General features: G+C 39.9%; 1 protein-coding gene across 1 annotated transcript in view; it reads left to right on the top strand.

Annotated features, from left to right (window-relative positions):
* The first annotated feature begins 2,052 nt into the window (after positions 1–2,052).
* Positions 2,053–13,296, top strand: part of KPNA1 (karyopherin subunit alpha 1) — a 67,788-nt gene continuing 56,544 nt past the window's right edge. The window contains exon 1 of the mRNA XM_032406662.1: positions 2,053–2,243. The gene's annotated coding sequence lies outside the window, so the exon portion shown is untranslated. The remainder of the gene's footprint in view (positions 2,244–13,296) is intronic.

Genomic DNA, 13,296 nt, shown 5'->3' with positions numbered 1-13,296 from the left:
AGCATGACAGCTCACTTCTTCAAGCCCAGTAGGAGCATGTCTAGCCCCAGTCTGCTAAGATGAGATGTAATCATGGGACTGACATCCCATTATCTTTGCCATATTCTACTGGCTAGAATTAAGTCAAAGGTCCCACTCACATTTGAGGGGTAGGGATTAATACGGCAACACTAGGGGGCAAAGATCATGGGGGCTATCTTAGAATTCTGCCTACCACAGCTAGTGAAATTAAAGATGCAGTATCCTAGGATCTAGCAGTTTCCTTATACACACAAAAATGTGTCCAAAAATGTTCATAGCAGTATTGTTTGTAATAGCAAAACTATTGTTCTACAATTTTAAAATTTCTCAAACTACAAAAAGATAAAGTCAGAGAGATATTCACTAATAAAACATGTGTGGTATGATAACATTTTTTTTTAAAGATTTTTTATTTATTTATTTGACAGAGAGAGAGACAGCGAGAGAGGCAACACAAGCAGGGGGAGTGGGAGAGGGAGAAGCAGGCTTCCCGCCGAGCAGGGAGCCCAATGCCGGGCTCAATCCCAGGACCCTGAGATCATGACCCGAGCCGAAGGCAGACCCTTACCGACTGAGCCACCCAGGCGCCCCTGATAACATTTTTTAAAAAAAAGTAACATATATATATATATATATATATATAAGAATTTTGCTTCAGCAATGGCCTACTGTTGTCGAACAAATTCTCCAGCACTGCGAATAACTGGACAAAATATAAAAACACTAAGGCATGGAGGAGCCACCAAGGCAGTAAGAATTTGTGGGTCCCAGATCTGGAAGAAAATGGAAGCCATAAGAGATAAGCCTGATGTTTGCCATCCCTTTTCCACCTGAGGTGATTGCTAAGTCTGAAAGCAGTGGCTGAAAAACTGAGTAGAGCTTTTGGCTTTCTCATGGGGCTGAGGAAGCTGGGCCCAGAAAGAGAGGCTGGGCCAAGGAAGAAGGGCCCTAGCTAGGAGTAAGGGTGAACTGGAAAGAAACTAGTTTTCACAAAGACTAAAGTCCAGCTCTGAATTAAGATCATTCAGTTCCTGATTGGAATAAAGTGATCTCTCATCAGTTTAGCTGAGGTCAGGTATACTTGCCCCTAAGTCTCTCCCTTAGAACACCTTCCCTTCCCCCAGTCCCCTTGCTCACACTCAGTTCATCCTAAAAAGCACACCGTTCACCAGTGGAGAATGCTGATGCGGCAGGAAGAGATCGAGGACAAATGAACATTTCATAGTCTAGGATTCAGGTAGTGTATGGACCTCCCTCCCACACTTTTTAACGAATTAAGCTACCAGATTTCTTTCATGTTGCTCCTCTGCCAGTGTTTTAAATCAATTTGATAAACCATGTCACGTGTGAGACTTTCTATTCTGTGACCTCTGCTTGGCTGGCTTCAGTCCTTCTTCTTTTGAAAGCACTCTTCAAAAGGAATGCCAATCAATTTTAACAGTAACAATTATTTGCCCAAACTTTCATTTGCGAGCACTTGGGAGTGAAGCAACTATTTATGTTTTATTTAATTTCTTAATTATTTTTGATACTTTTCATACATTATCGGGCAAAGGGGAAGGGAAAGAACAACAACAAAATACCCAGAAGCCTCTTCACACGTGCTGCCTGCGATGCCTTAGACACGAGCACTGACTTTTAACACTTTTGCAATACTCCCTCAGCCTTCACTCATTCCATCGTTCATTCAGGAAACGTGTATTAGGTACAAACTGTGTTAGAGGCTAGTTATAGACAGGGGAGGTGAGGATCAATCCACCTAGGAAGAGCTGTGAAGACAGATTTGTAGACACAACTTTGCAATTCAACCTAAGTACCGTCCCACGGTCACTCCACCACGATTCTCCAACTTTTGCCATTGACTGCGAATCTCCTCCTCAGCCAGACCTTCCCGATCCTCGACTGTTCCTTCACTGGTTCTCCCTAGCCACTAGGACTTCCCAGTGAAAGAAGGGTAGAAAACTACCACTCCCGGCAGCCTCTGCATTAGGGCATCAGAAGGAAGCGCGCAGGCGTGCGGGCCGGCCCCCGCGCGCAGGCGCACTGCGAACGCCCGCTGAGCTGGGTCTCGCTGCTGGGTGCGCGGCGGCGGAGAGCGAGGCCTGGTGAGCACCGGCGCTGGCCGGCTGTTGGAGCTTGTGCGCGGGAGAGGTACGGCGGGCCGGCAAGCGAGCGAGCGGCCCACCCCAGCATCGGCACCGGGATCGGTTGCCTTGAGCCTGGTGAGTGCGGCGCCCCGTGGCTCCGGCCCCTCCCCCTCCCGCTGGCGGATCCGGCAGTCTTCGGCGGGACCCGGGAGAGGCCCCGGGGCGAGGGCGGGCGCCGGCCGGGCTCGAGCTCTGGTCCCTGGGCCCGGGCGCTAGCGGCGCGTCCGTGCGTCACGGGCCCGGCTGTCCTAACGGCCGCGCGGCCGGCGGAGGAGAGGGTGGGGGTGGGGAGCGCTGGTGTGATCGCCAGCGGGAACGCCGGTCGTGGCGAGGCGAGGCAGGGCGGGGCGGCGGCGGCGGGGCTGGAAGCGGCGCCGGGGACTGCGGGGCGCCGAGGCAGCGGGGCGGAGAGGAGGCGAGCGCTGAGCCTGCGCCGCGGCCCGGCGCGAGCGGGCGGCGGGGGGCGGGGGTGGGCAGCGCGGAGTGCTGGGACTGAGGCAGGAGGGAGCAGGGGGCGCGGGTAGAAATCCTGACCGAGGTTGGAAGGGACTGTCTCGGAAATTCACAAGTTAGAGCCCGAGCCGGAGCCGGTGGTTGGAGGGAGGGGGGCGGGGGTGGAGACGGACGACTGCAGTTTACAGATGTCATAACAACATGGGCCTGAAGCGGCTGACCGGGGTGTGGTAATTATAGGAATGACAGAACTTCGTCTGCACATAGTGTAAGTGGTGATGCGAGGGAAACAGCGAAGTATTAGATGAAGCGCAAAATGGGAGGAGAAAACCCAAGGATGACTGGAGTCAGGGAAGTCGTTTTGAAGGAATGTTTTAGGTTGGAAGGAAAGTATTTAATGTGCCACTTTTAAGGGAAAGATTTCAAAATCATTGGTTTTTTAAGTTTTAAATTCAGAATAAACGATTTTGAAGTTCTCTTTCTAAAACATGCTAATAGATAATATTCCTAACTTTTTCAGTCCTTTTTTTCTTTAAGAAACAGTTCCTTCAAAACCCGTTTCTCAGCAGTAGATGAGTAAGTGATTTTCCCCTTGTTGCTTCAAGGCTCATTCTTGACATTAACTTGTTCTTGTGTTTGTAATATTTTGAAACGGATCCAGAAGTTATTTCCCCTTAAAAATTGAGGAGATGAAATTTTAACTTTTCAAAGGAAAATGATAATGAAGTCTATTGTATTTTGACTGAAATCATTTATTCTTGGGGGGCACTGTGTATACCTGATTGTAAGATGGAGGACTTGAGAGAAAGGAATGAACATTTGAGCTCCTTTCCAGGTATTGTACTGAATACCTTAGGTATAGTAAAACACCTAATCCTCACAGTAACTTTGAAGTAGATGTTAATTTTTCGATTCTACCAATGAAACTTTGAAGTCCAGGGAAGTTAAGTGACTTACCTAAGGTTATCCAATTTTTGTTGGAACCAGCCTCAGAACCCAGAATCACTGCCATTTTAAGAATTACTTCTCAAAAAACAAAAAGAATCATTTCTCCTCTTCTTTCATACTTTGTTGTGTTTTTTGTTAAATTTAATGTTCATTCAGTGAATACTTATTGATTGTGTGCTCTGACACTAGGGTCACTCAGACATGGCCAAAACACTGTTTACTATGTCATGGAAATGATAGTCTGGAGGGGAAGACTAACATAATGAATACAAATATTAACTGCATGGCGTTTTATCAGGCATTATAATTGAGCAGAAACTGTAATGTACTCTAGTAAACAGCAAAGGAAGTTCAGATGGAATCAGACATGAGCCTTAAGGAATTTACAGTCTAGTAGAGAAACAAAACATATAAAAACCTAGAATAAACTATAGGAGTAAAAACCTCACCTGAAGTTAGTATACTTGCATTTTGTTACTTTAGGTCCTCTTCACAGACCTACGATTTAATATTATGGATATTGACTTTTATCTAGGATTGGTGCCTAATGAAAGACAACATGAAAAAAATCTTCATTGCCATCCAAGACACTTTCTAATTTATTTATTGGTCCTTATAAAGTAGATACTTTAGAGACAAATTCTTTTTAAGACAAATTGATAGACCTTTTTTTATTTTAAACAAATGATTGCTTTTATTAGATCATTTGTGTTTTTAAGCCATCCTGTTGCTCTTTACACTTTGGCTGTCAGGAGGTTCAGAGCCGTGTCCAATTTTTGTAATTTTCTTTAGCCTCAGCTATGTTATAAACTATATCAGATAGTTTGGAATTCCTCTCAGTTTTTTCCTAGACTATTCTTTGTTCTCTGTTGCTCTCAATTCAGTTTCTACCTTTTCCCTTTCATTTGAGATTAAGGATTATATCTTGTTTTTAGCTCCATTGTTTTCACACAGTGTTTGTTAAATTAATGATTGTCTTGAATTATGATGTTTGTGTGAAGTCTGGCAGATTGTTTTTAGAAGTATGTATGAATACTTTGTATAAAATCAATTAAGACTTTGGGCCATGCAAGTAAAAGTGACTGACCTAGTGATAAAGGTAATTCCCTATTACTCAGTCTTTGTTTTAAGATCGCTGTACTCTGCAGGTATTATGAATTCAGCCGTAATAATGGAAGAAAACATTGGAAATGGTAAACAATTCAATTAGCTGATTGGGGCTGATTTCACTCTGTTCTTGCTGCAGTAAGCAGGAGGTGGCCCCAGGCCAATGGGGGGCCAGATAGGGCCTGCATTAGAAAATTTTGAGGCCCTGCAGTGAAAGAGCAGGGATGAAGACTGATGGAACGTGCAGTTCTGTTTGTTTGTTTTTTTTTTAAGATGTTGCAACCCCACAAAACACAGATTGAAGTGATAAAATGTTTCTGACCTAGTGTAGTAGATTAATTAGGACAGTTCTTGAAAGCAGGCAATAATCCAGAATGTGGATAATAGGGATAATCTTCTTCACATAACAAGAATAATGCTGCTCTTCATATACAAAGATAAGTCTGCTTACTCATCGTGATTGATTTTCCAGCATGAGGAGGGATATGTGCTGAGTTGTCCATGAGTCTCTGTATTCTGACCAACAAGGCAGCTTGGGGCCAGAATGGGGGCTTGTAGCTAGGGAACAGAAAGACAAGCAGGAGGGACTGACATCTATTGATGGATCAAGCATTACCATAAGTATTTTCTCTTAATTATCCTTGCAAAACCACTTTGAGGAGGTGGTTACATGTACAGGGTGGTTAGGTAACTTGCCCTACTTCACATGGTACGTGATGGAGCTGGAATTCAAACAGGGCTATTTGTACTATGTTCACATCAACCATTGAAGCTTGATTTTGTCTTGGTTTGCAGTTCAGTCTCCCAAGCAGAACAAACTAGATGTAGTTCTTTTAGTATCATTAAATGATACTGTGAAGATCTAATTTACTAAAAGTTGAAGAAAGGCTGTTAGAGTTCCTTGCTTTATTGCCGTTAAAAAAATACAATTTTTTAGTTAGAATACTGTATGAAAAACAACTGTCCCCTGTCTCAGCCCCTGCACTTTTAGAGCCTACCCCCACCTTTTTTTTTTTTGAAGTAGGCTCCATGCCCAGTGTGGAGCCCTACGCCGGGCTTGAACTTATGACCCTCAAATCAAGACCTGAGCTGAGATCAAGAGTCAGATGCTTAACCGATTGAGCCACCCAGGTGCCCCTACCCCCCTCTTTTTTTAGCTGTTTATTCTCATATTAATTAATAATTTGCTGCTTCTTGAGATAGCAATTCAGGCATTATCTATTGACTTTCCTCCATGTATACATACTGCCTCTCCCATCCTCCCAATATAATTGACATAGTTCTTTATTAAGTCAATATTCAGAGTGTTTACAGTATTATAGCTATGTAAATATTCACAGCTGAACCACGTAGTGTATTATGATGTCATCTCTTCTGTTAACCAATTTGTGTTTTTCCAGGAGTTAATACTTTTTTCCCCCTCCCTTCATTTCCTGAGATAGCTGTCCTAGAACTCTCCCTCCTTTTAATGCAGTCTGGACTGGTAACTTTCTAGGCCTACTTGCCACCTGTTATCCTGGAACTTCTCTTTACATCACTCTTGAAATTCTCTTGGCATCTCTTCTATATTGGGTCTCCTGTTTCCCATATTTTCTTAGCCTCCTGAGAAAGGATACCTGGGAAGTAAAAACTTTCTGAATGCATGACTGAAATGAATCTCTATTCTGTCTTAACATTTCATCAATAATTTGGCTGGGTATAAAATTGTAGGCTTAAAAAGTTTGGAAGTCATAGCTTGTTTTCTTGCATTCCATTGTTGCTGTTGAAGTCCAAAACCATTCTGATTCTTTGTGACCTTGCCATCTTTCTTTTTGGATATTATTTTTAACCCCTGAAATTTCATAATAATATGCCTAGATAGGTTTTTTTTTTTTGTTTTAATTTAAGGCCACTCCATGGATGCTTACAAACTGGAAATTTATGTCCTTTAGTTCTGGAAAAACATTTTTTATTATTTTTTGGACTTCAGGTAGAAAGAATTTTAAAGTTAATTATGCTTCTCTGTTATTGATGTACTATCATCAGACTGTACAGGGTTCTTTAAATTTTCCTTTCATTTCTAAGCCCTACTTCCCCATTACCCTTTTCTGCAGGTATCCACTGCATTGTGATTGATATATTTCTTGATTATATATGAATCATTGTGAAATATGTCATGGTGCGTGTGTGTGTATGTGTATGTATTTAGTTTATGTATTATGTTATAGACCTTGTCCTGTTTCTTACTTTTTTTTACTCAGCATTGTTTTGGAGACCTTTCTGTTTTGTTGTGTATACATATAGTTGTGTATAATATAATTCCATAATATGCATCTACCACATTTTATTTTTATTTCCCACCTTTCTTGCATCAGAAATACACTGTGGTAAATATACTCTTACTTGTATATTATTATGGACCTGTGTGAGAAGTTCTCTGGGATATATACCTAGGAGTGGGATTCCTGGGTCATAGAATAGGAGCACTAGTTTATGTGCTTACTAGAACTACAGGAGGGTTGTTTGCCCACATCTTTGTCAGTACTTGTTTTTTTTGTTTTGTTTTGTTTTTTTTTAAAGATTTTATGTATTCATTTGACCGAAAGAGACACAGCGAGAGAGGGAACACAAGCAGGGGGAGTGGGAGAGGGAGAAGCAGGCTTCCCGCGGAGCAGGGAGCCCGATGCGGGGCTCTATCCCAGGACCCTGGGATCATGACCTCAGCCGAAGGCAGACGCTCAACCGACTGAGCCACCCAGGCGCCCCTCAGTACTTGGTTTTATTCAACTTTCTAGTATTTGCCAGTCTGATGGATATAAAGTAGGTATCTCATTGTTTCAGTTTACATTCTCTGATTATTAATGAGTTTGAGCATCTCTTGGATCCATTCAGGTTTTCCCTTTTGAAAATTTTCTGTTTTGCCCTTAGTTTCTCTTTCCTTTGGGTTGCTGTCTTTTTTTTTTTGGTTTGCAGAAGTTCCTTGTGGAGTTTAGATTTGAATGGTCTGTTGATTTTAGGTTGGAAAATATCTCCTCCAAGCCTGTCGTCTTTCTGTTAATTTTGTCTGTAGTGTCTTTCATTGAATGGATATTCTAAATTTGATGCCTTGTTTCTTTGATAATCTCTTCTTCATCAATTTTTTTGTTCTCTGTTGGAATTTGTATTATTTGGGTATTGGAACTCATGTGTTGTTCTTTTATTTTTATTTTTATTTTTTTTAAGATTTTATTTCTTTGACAGGGAGAGAAAGTACAAGCAGGGGGAGTGGCAGGAAGAGAGAGAGGGAGAAGCAGACTCCCCACTGAGCAGAGAGCCCGCAGGGCTCAATCCTAGGACCCTGGCATCATGACCTGAGCCGAAGGCAGACGCTTAACCGACTGAGCCACCCAGGCACCCCTCGTAGGTTGTTCTTTTTTCTTTTCTTTTCCTCCCTCTTACTTTCCATCAGTCTTTTCGGTTCTGCTTTCTAAGAAATTTCCTCAGTGTTATCTTCCAACCTTCCTATTGAGTTTCTAATTTCTATCCACACTTTAAGTTTCTTAGAGCTCATTCTATGTTATAGTATCTTTATATTGTTTCGTAGACACTATAATCCTTTTGAAGATTTCATGATAGTTTTTTTTTTTTTAAGTTTTCTTTTTTCCCCCCACTTTGCTCTGTTTCTTCCAAGTTCCTTTTTTTGTTTCTATTGTTGTCTTTTCTCTGTAGCGGCTTTCCCCAGCCATAATCTTATATGGCTGTCCATTCATATTTAAGAGTGAAGTGCCAAAAACTGAACTGAAAATTCAATAGGTGTGGCTTGTTAAAGGTGGCCATTTATGGGAGGAGGGGACACTCACAGGTCTTTTCTCTTGGGCTGGTCAGTTTCCTTGAGAAAGAGAGCCTCCAGTCTCTTGTGGGGAGGTTATGTACACCTGGCTGCTGTGTTTTGAGTACCTATCTTAGAAAAGGAGCTGGGGTTCTCACTGTTCATTGTGTTCTTGTAATCCTGTTTTCTGTTTGGCATATTACTACCCCCTTACCTGTACTGGAGACCTCCATTTTGGAGTCTCTTTAGTTTGGTTTCTTCAGAATAATCTTTTCCACAACTGTAGGGTTGGGGGAGGGATGGTTGCCTGGTTCTGAACAGTGGGGGAGGAAATCTGGCTATGATGACTGTTTTGTAGACTTTCAGCTAACCTTCTAGTGTTGCTCCCTCAACCTTCAGAGATGCTTCTGGGCAGTGTGAATCAGCTTCTTTGCAGGTGCTTAGGCTTTAGAGTTCTCCACTTTGCTAGTATAATATCGCTTGACCACCTGTTTTATAGTTTCTAACAAGGTTTTGGCATCTTATCATATGTGATTTGCTCCTTTCTATCCTGTGGGTCATTCCTTTGAAAAAAAGTTAAAATTTTAGTGTTGATCAATCTACCAAATTTACCATTTTATTTCTTTATATAGACTTTTTAAAAAAAATTTGAGTATAGTTGAAACACATTATTACATTAGTTCATAAACTATTTTCTGGTCTGTTCATTCTTTTCATAGCATTTGAGGGACTGCTATATGCTCAGTCCTATGATTAGTATTGAAGATTAAAATTAAAATTTCTGAGGGGGGCCTGGCTGGCTTGGTTGGTGGAGTGTGCAGCTTTTGATCTCAGGGTTGTGGGTTCAGGTCCCATGTTGGGTGCAGAGATTACTTAAAAATAAAATCTTAAAAAATTAAAATTTCTGAGTTTGAGTTGTTAATAAATTTTGGGAAGAAAGGTACATCCTGATTGTGCTGCTGCTTAATTTGAAATGTGAAAACCTTCGTAAGTTCAAATGTGATAGATATATTACAGAACTTATTAATTTCAGTAATGAATATGAATTGGATTAAGGTAAGTTTGTGGTTTTTCTTTTTTAACATGAAGGAACTCTTTACACCATTTTGGGGAAAGATTTATTTAAAAAAAAAAAAAAATCCAAGGGGCTTCTGGGTGGCTCAGTCAGTGAGTGGAGACTCTTGATTTTGGCTCAGGTCATGATCTCGGGCGTGGGATTGAGCCCCGCCTCGGGCTCTGCACTCAGCAAGGAGTCTGTTCTATCCTGGATTCTCTCCCTCTCCCTCTGTCCCCTACCTTCCCCTACCCACCATGGGCATGCGCTCACGGGCTCTCTCTCTTTTTAAAGATTTTATTTATTTGAGAGAGGGAGACAGCATGAGCAGGGGGCGGGGGGAGAAGCAGAGGGAGAGGGAGAAGCAGACTCACCCCTGAGCAGGGAACTTGACATGGCCAGATCCCAGGCCCCGGGATCATGACCTGAGTCAAAGGCAGATCCTTAATCTACTGAGCCATCCAGGTGCCCCTCTCTCTCTTAAATAAATAAATCTTTAAAGAAAAAATAAAAATTAAGAATAAAAATAATCCAACGACATATAAGGGAAGAGGTAGTTTTTCTTAAAGACCTGAAGTATTCAATCAGAACTTTGAAATAGCAGAACATTGAGTTCATAAAATTCTAGCCAAAAGTAAAGAATGCAGTGTTGTCAGTGTTTTAGGTAGGCTGGGACACTTCACTGTAGTAAATATATGCTTTCAGCTCTACTTTTTGAAAGTTTTTCTTATTGTATAAATAGTATATTGCTTACTCTAGAAAATTTGGAAGATACAGAAAAATAATATTAACTTGCTCTTAAAATTTTTGTATACCACTTTAAGTTATGAAGTAATTTTAAAGGTATAGAGAATAATATAAGTTGGGTTTTTCTTCCCAACATCCGGATTTTTCATATGTTAGTATTATATTTCTCATTTCTCAGTATGTTATTTCCATAACCAAGCCCTCATTTTGGAATTTTTAGGTTTACAGGTTTTCACTGTAACGATCACACTGCAGTGAACAATCTTATACATACTGCTAATTTTATTTCCTTTGGGTATATTCCAAAAGTGGAATTACTGAATCCTAGGGTATGGGTTTCTTAAATCCTTAGTAAATATTTTCCTTTAAATGTTTGGCTATTGAGAAGGACTTTGGGGGAACATTGCAAGTTGGGAACCCATAGATACTGGAAGGTGAGATCAGAATTCAGGGTCAAAGGTTATAATCAACTTCTCAATGGAAGGAAGTTTGAAGCTGGGACATGAAAGAAAGTAGGTATTTCTATTATATTAATAGGGTTAGAGCTATAAGATGTAACCAGAGATGAGACCATGAATCACGTCTGCAGCATTGACTTCTCATAGGAGAGACTTAGGGCAGTGTTTTTCAGACTTTGCCCCCACTAGAATGTCACTTAAATAAAGGAACTCTTTGAATTATTTTATAGGGAAAAAAATGAGTAGGATATTTTCAATTTTACTTTTCTTCTCTAGTTTTTATTAAAATCTTTTAAAAGGGCCTGCAACCACTTGATTGTAAGTTGGTAACAAATGAATAATTAATATTCACAAATGAACTGAAAGCTTTTTTATACTTAAATTCATTTATGCTTACATTTATCCATAACTTTTTTTTTTTTTTTTTTAAGATTTTATTTATTTATTCATGAGAGGCAGAGGGAGAAGCAGGCTCCCAAGGAGCAGAGAGCCTGATGCGGGACTCGATCCCAGGACCCTGGGATCATGACCTGAGCCGAAGGCAGACGCTTAACCATCTGAGCCACCCAGGCGCCCTATCCATAACTTATTTTGTAGTCATATTTTCTTGTGGTCATGTTTTCTAATAAAATTATGTTTAATTTATATGATTAATTAAATAAATTAATTAACTGTAAGTGTTTTATGGTATTTCACAAAGAATATGTTGAATGTTAAATATTCAGAATTTTTAGTGTGTGTTTGGGATTTACTGACTAGGTGGATTGACTCAGCACACTAAATATATACCATCTTGAATATAATAAAATAGAAAAAGATCTACATTCAGTGTGTTGGGTATAGATTGATGTAGAATGGAGAGAGTATTTATTGACTCAATCAATGCCAAGTCTTGTAGGACAAAGAATTTCAAATTTGATTTACGATGTGCTAAAGATTAATTCTAGATCTTTAGGCATCAAAGTAATACAATGAAAAAGGTGTTGAGATTAATCTGAGAGCTGTGTGAAGGATGCCTTGAAGAGCAGAGAGCCAGAGGTTAAGGAAGGGTGGGTTAGAGTTCTTGCAGTTATGTGGATATAGGATGACAAGTATCTGGACTAGACTGGTGGCAGTGAGAATAGACAGGAGCAGATAAAATCAAACACTTTGGATAGAGTAATAAGGAAAATTTGATAATTAACTAAATGGACATGAAAGAGGAAGTGGAAGATTTCATTTTGGAAGAGTAGAGTGCATTTGTATTTTACCACCAGGTTTGCATCTGGTTTTCAATTTTATTGCTTTCTTGGCTTTATTTCCTCAGAAAACATGGGGAAATTAGGCATAATGGCTTTAATTTTAAAGGCTTCTGGTTCCTGAGAGGGTACTTTGAAAAATTATTGACAGTAACTTAGATTTTTTAATTAATTGTCTAGGTGATAATATCCTAAAAATATTTGATTAGGATTAGCAAAATTTTTCGTACTATTACTTTGTTATTCCTCTTATAATCCTCTGTAGATTTTGTTTCATTTCTTTGTTATCAAAGTTCCTTTCAATCTAACTTAAGCCTACATTTAGCTGTATTTTGCATTATTTTCCAGTAAAGCTTTTGCTCCATTATAGTGTTTTTCAATTGCAGATGTATCTCAGAATTTGCTTGGGAATCTTTGAAAGAAAAAAACAAAACACCAGAGACCTAGTATGTGCCTCAGACTTATTAATCAAATTCTTTGGAAGGACAGCTGAGGTATCTGTTTTTTAAAAAGCTCTCCCATGTGACAGATAAAATCCCCTCTTTAACCCACAAAGAGGGGGAACCAACCAATCTCAGTTATCAATATGAGTGAATAAATATTTAAGATTTTTTTGATACAGACTCTGTATTTTAGAGCACTTTTAGGTTCATAACAAAATTGAATGGAAAGTAGAGTTCCCACGTACCCCACTACCTTCCCCACCATCAACATTTGCATCAGATTGGTACATTTGTTACAATGGAACCAACATTGGTACATCATTATCATCCAGAGTCCATAGTTTACATTAAGTTTACATTCATTCTTCACGTTGTACATCTATGGGTTTTGACAAATGTATTGTGACAGGTATCCACCATTATAGTATACAGAATAGTTTCTAAATGCCCTAAAAATCTTCTCTGCTCTTCATCCCTCCCACCCCATAAACCCCTGGCAACCACTGATCTTTTAACTGTTTACATAGTTTTGCCTTTTGTAGAATGTCATATAATTGGAATCATACCCATGTGTTTTTTCAAAATGTTCTCAATGTGACAGATATCCTGTCCCCCACAAAAAGGTGGGGAGGAGGGTTTTATATTAAATAATCAATCTCATTTATGGATACTGGTGTAGAAATTTTTCTTTCATGGGTTTTTTTTTTTTTAATTTAAGTATAGTTGACACAATGTTACATTAGTTTCAGGTATACAAGGTAGTGATTCTATAATTTTATAACTGTGCAGTGCTCACAACAAGTATAGCTACTGTAGGTCACCTTACAACATTGTTATAGTACCATTGACTGTATTCCATAGAAGATGCTGTACCTTTCAGCCCTGTGATTTAT

The sequence above is a fragment of the Phoca vitulina genome, unplaced genomic scaffold (genome assembly GCF_004348235.1).
Source record: "Phoca vitulina isolate PV1807 unplaced genomic scaffold, GSC_HSeal_1.0 scaffold8, whole genome shotgun sequence".
In the NCBI taxonomy this organism is placed as follows: Eukaryota; Metazoa; Chordata; class Mammalia; order Carnivora; family Phocidae; genus Phoca; species Phoca vitulina.
Note: the sequence above shows the minus strand (reverse complement) of the source record. Positions and strands in the feature narration are given on the sequence as shown.